We start from the raw sequence: 5891 nt of genomic DNA, 5'->3' as shown, positions 1-5891 counted from the left end.
ATTGTGCAGGAATTTTATATTAGGGCATGGGAATAATCAACACAAATTGCATGCAGTTGGCTAGAGGATAATCACGAAGCCAGTGAAGTCGAGAGGCTTTGGACTCAAGCCATTGCATTTCATGAACATTTGTGCACTGGCTAAGGTTGGATGGAGGTACATTTTAGAGTTATATTGCATATGGGTTTAGTGCTTCAGGCTAAGTATGGTGTTCATGGTGCTAGAGTGACCATGATCAACAAAAAGGCCCATTCATCCACGTTGTGGCAAGAGATGGTGATGGCAAATCCTCTTTTGGTGTGGGGTTTGAAGGTTATAGTGGATAATGGAGACCGACTTTCTTCTGGTCAGATGGTTGGCTTATGGATACCCCTTTGATCACATGCACAAGCTGTAGTGAACTCCAATTGGTGGAAAGATAAAAATAAAAATTTAAAAAAATTGCTGATGATTAGGAAGAGGATCATTGCAGCCTCACTCGGCTTAGGCAATAATTGCCTTCTTCCATAATGTGCAAGATACAAGCTACATGTCTCTTGGGGATAGGGATATTATTGATAGATAAGGCTGGAATGCAACAAAGTCGAGATGTTTCACTATAAAAACAACATACCAAATGATTTGTCATGAAGCTCAAGAGGATAAGGACGAAATTCGGTGCATCATTTAGAAGATCAGGTGTCCTCAGCGATGCAATGTAATGTTGTGGATGGTGTTGCATAATAAAGTAATAACAAAACTTTGAGAGAATGAGAAGGGGATTCACAACAAACTTGATGTGTGATTACTATGGCTTGGCAGAGACTGCTATATATTCATGTGGTGAGAGATTGCCCAAGAACTTGGACAATTTGGTGGAGACTGCTAGATGCATAAATGTACTAAATGGTGAGATCATTTAGAATGTTGTTGGACATTTGAAAGGGATGGATGGATCTTAGGCAAGTAAATTTGCAATAGTAGTTCGGCTAATATGGATTTGGAGAAATCAGAGAGTATTTAAGCGACTTGGCTGATGATGGGAAGATTGCAACAATTGTTAGTTACTAGAGGGCACAGTGAGTAAGTTTTCGAGGTACAAAAGAGGGAAGATGCTCCACAGAAGGCTAAGGAGGCTTGATTAATATCTTGGGAAGTAACATTGAGTGAGTGGGCCAAGGTTAATATTGATGGTGCATGCAAATGGAACCCAGGCCCCAAAGGTAGCGGTGGAGTCACTAGAGATGACTGCGGGAGATGGTTTGGTGGTTTTCTATTTAATGTAGGACATGGTACATCTATTTTAGCAAAATTGTGGGCCGTATATCATGGCCATAAGCTAGCTTTAAATTGTGGGCATAGACAAGTCATCTTGGAGATGGATTCGAAGGAATTGGTCCATATTCTTAGGATGGGTGTTTGTGATATAAATGAAGCTGCAAACTTGGTGTTCAAGTGTGTGGGGTCAATTAAGAGTGGCAAGTGACTATCCAACACACATATAGGAATGCAATAGAGGTGCTAATTATCTCCAACTCGGTTTTACAAAAGGAACTGTGGTTTAAGGAGATTATTGAACCTTGGATATAAAAGTGACCAAACTGTTGCAAGAGGTTGTTGGTTGATTAGTTTTTCCCAAAGTTGTGATGTCTTAATAGGTTTATCTTTCGATGTATAAAAAAAATAATTATCAATAAAATATTTTTTTCATTGTTATTCATTTTATATTACTCATGTTATAAATGTCTATATTTTATTTAATTTTTAAAGGGATATATGTGAACCACAAAAGGGAAGGTTATGTTTGCCAATTATTAATTCTACGAAAGCAATTTTATAATGTTAAAAGTTTTTTTGAAAATTTGTTGAGTGTCAAATTATAAATATAATTTAGCAAATTTATAGGGATAAAAATACCAATTATTAATACATAATATATAAATAAAAGTTTTTAAACAAAAAATCTTTTTTTATCATAAGCATTAGGTAAATGTTATTGATAGGTTATTTTATAATACATAATTCAAGTATAATTTTATTTTTACGACATGCTTATATAACATTCTGGTGCACTGTATGTGCAGTAGATTAAACTTATTTAGACTTGTAAATGTATTATTATATTATTGTATAATTAAATTCCCCGTTTAATGCACACCATGATTGTGAGTGTTAAGTCTAGTAAAATGGATTGACATTATATGACAAGCCATATAGTGACATGGCAAGAGGATGATGACATGCCTATGATGACTCATCAAAGGAAGAAGTGACTAGGATGATGATGTGGCAAAGGATGATGTCATGACATGTGATGAAGATCAAGGTGGAGATTTTATTTAGAGGGTTATGAAGATCAAGGTTGAGGATTTTACTTAGTAGATATTCCTCTCATTAAAGTCATGTGATGATAAACTATGTTTGGAAAGTACCTCAAGTCTATAGGATCTCTTCAAGAAAGGTAAGTTTTATTTTAGGTATGATTGTCTATCCTTGGTAAGATCCGGGATGACAATTCATATCTTTGATAGAACTCCTTTATAGAAAGATCTATTTGAAGAGAGAGAAATATTCTATCATTGGCAAGAATTCAAGATCACGAAGATTGTATGAAACTATTAGAAGACACAAGTTAAACTTGGTATGAAACTATTAGAAGACACAAGGTTTAGTTTGGTGTGAAGCTATTTGAAGACACAAAGTAAATAAGGTAAAGACATGCCAAGGAGATTATCAAGATCATATTTAGCAACTCAATTTCAAGGAAAATCCAAGAGCTATCTATGGGCGGAACTATTCATGGAGACTAGTCATATGAGGAGATTGATTGAAGATTGCATAAGATATGATTAGAGATTTGGAGATCCAAGCATGGATAATTGAAGATCATTCTTGAAGATATTGAAGGCTAAACTTGGATGAAGATGAGATTAAGTTTAGTAACAATATTTCATGTGCCAAAAGAAGAACATTTGGAAGACCAAACTTGGGCCAAGTTTGGAAAGAAGATCGGGAGATCTTCGGTGGCTATCTCTGGTGAGATGGTCGTGTGTGCCTTGGTGGGCACGTCCCTCGGGAGAGGGAGACTTGCTGAAGTGATGTGAGGAAGGAAGAAGCCGTAGGCAGGAGGAGCTCGGGTCGAGTCAATTGCTACGAGGCGGACTGAAGAAACCAGGAGGTTGAAGGTCGCAGATTCGGGTGCATCTGGCTAGAACTTAGTCATGTCTAAGTTGCAACACCCAGTCTTAAGGTGGGCCATGCCCGTGTAATACTATAAGTGTTACTGTAGATATACTATTCATTACTACAGTCATAATAGTGTAGTATGTGTGTATACATTGGAGAGTATTGAAAAATCAATTACATGGTTTTGAAGATAGATGGGGCGGGGCGGTTATGGTATTTCAAAAAAATACTATTCATGAAAGCCGGGGTGGGGCATCGTATATGATAGCTGTGGCGGGGGTGGTAATGGCTTGCCCTACTCCCGCTGGCCCTAGATGTGGTTTACTTACCTGGTTAGCGTCCAAACAAATTCTATGCCTTAAAATGTGAAGATAATTAGAACTCCTTCTACACAAATAACAAGATTTAATGGGGTGCTACTGAACACAGTTTCTAGAGTATTTTATCCTATGGGAAATTAATAAAAGACATAATTTCAACCAACATTGTACACTCACAACTATGCGCTTTATTCTAATGACCATGCACACCGCATCTGTCAACCATCGCACCACAGGCAAACAGGGAGAGAAAGATGAGACTAGATCTCACTTTTCCTAAAGGTGATTTAAAGCAGAAGGAGGCGAAGAGGTGGTTAGGGTTTCGAACTGAAACCATAGAATATAAAAAAAGATTTTAACGTAACCACCTAACATGAACATTTAAAGAAAATAAATTATTTTATTGGTGTCTAAATCAGATGAAGGATAAGAGGTGGTTAGGTTTTCGAACTAAAAACATAGAATATAAAAAAAGATTTTAATGTAACCACCTAACATTAACATGGGAAAGTTGTTCTCGTGGTCACAAATGTTTTGAATTTATAATGTTTTGCCCATAAATCTTTTTTTTGTAACGTCATGTCCACTTATTTTCTCTCCGGGCGCACTCGTGGCCATAATAGATGGTTTTGTGGTTGTTTCCATTGACTTTGTCGATGTGGAGGCCAATGAGACATATTAAATTCATAACTTGTGTGACATGGTAGTCCAACTCATCCTCTTTTTAGGGTTGAGCCCTGTCAACCTTGATGGGAAGTCGCTTCTCTTCACCTAACCTCATTGAAACCCTAGAATAGGGCATCAAAGCCGCCATTGCTGCTTTTCTCCGTCTCTAGTTCCTCCATCCAAGCCTGAAATCCATCACTAATTCCTTTCATGTGTTCCTTATCGATGACAACACCGGTGCTAACATTATCTATGAAGCATCCTTTTTTATCGACAAATAACTTGATTAGCACTTATCTCTGATGAAGCTCGCTGGCAGTGTTCTTATCCACACAGGCTTGTCAACTCAACACATAGCAAATCTGAGCTTGAGATGAAGTCTGATGGTTTCTTCAACCTTGAGTTACTTGACATGGTGGCGGTGGAGGAGTTAAGGTTGCGTTGTCGTTGTTGTTATTGTTGTTTGTGGTGAGCTTGAAGTTTGTAGTTGTTATTAGAAGTTGTGAAGTGCTTTGGTTTCCTCGCGGCGTTGACATGACATAGGGTTTAAAAAGCTGGTGAGTTTTACTGCCACGTATGACAGGAGGATAAATTTAATATGCATCATTGGCCTTCATGTCAGCAAAGTCGCCGGAAATATCCTCAAAACTGGCGGGTTCATTTCATTCTTGGCCACAAATGTTTGCATTTTATAATGCTGTGGCCATAAAACTTTTTTTATAACACAAAAACCCTTTAACTTTTCTTCAGTTGCACTTGTAGCCATAATGGCCTGCTTTAAGGCTGTTTCAATGAGTTTATTAATGTGGCGCTGATGTGGCACTAGCATGGCGCTGATGTGGCACCGAAAATAGCCTTAAAACAAGCCATTATGACCACAGGTTCAACCGATGAAAAGTTGAGTGGCTTTTGTGTTATAAAAAAAATGTTTTGTGGCCACAACATTATAAATAACAAAACTTCTTTTCAGAAACAATATTCGAATACTTCTAAAAACTCTATTCAAGCTTTGAATTAATAATAAGCCTGGGAGAAAACAATCTATTTAATTAACAAGTAATTAGTTTTATGTTTAAATTTTTTTCACAATTTTTATTGTCTATATATAAACTTAATCATATTATAACAATTATTGGTTTTCTCTAATATCTCAAAAATTTAATCCGCCATTTATTTATAAATAAATTTACGAAATAATATTTGCGGTTTAAATTATTGTCTATCAAAGATTTATAGATAAGTTGGTGTTGTAATTCATGATATAAGTGTGTGATACCATAAAGTTTAATTTCTCTAACTTTTTTGGTTGGGTATAGGAATTTCTCTAATTTCATGATACGAATAAATACAAATTAGATTAAAATTATAATTAAAATCAAAATGGAATTAAATTTTATTAAAAATTTAAAATTCCTTTAAACCAAGTATTTAAATTTAATCATGTTTTCAGTTTTGGACATTCGTTTATGATTTTTTAATCAATAAATTATAATTGATTTCTTTTTATTTCTTATTGTAAATGTCAATACAAATATATTTTTTTCTGATTTGTAATTTTGAATTTCCTATTATAAATATTCTCAATATTTCGGACCTTTATTTAATGTTATATGTGTTTTCTTGTAAAACTATAATAATTTCGATAGGAAAGCGTAATTGATATTGTGTTACAAAGAGTCCCTTATGGTAAATCAAAATTTTTTTAATAATGTCTTTAAAACAAAATCATTATCTTTGTAT

The sequence above is a fragment of the Dioscorea cayenensis genome, unplaced genomic scaffold, assembly GCF_009730915.1.
Source record: "Dioscorea cayenensis subsp. rotundata cultivar TDr96_F1 unplaced genomic scaffold, TDr96_F1_v2_PseudoChromosome.rev07_lg8_w22 25.fasta BLBR01001612.1, whole genome shotgun sequence".
Taxonomy (NCBI): Eukaryota; Viridiplantae; Streptophyta; class Magnoliopsida; order Dioscoreales; family Dioscoreaceae; genus Dioscorea; species Dioscorea cayenensis.
This window is presented reverse-complemented; position numbering follows the sequence as displayed.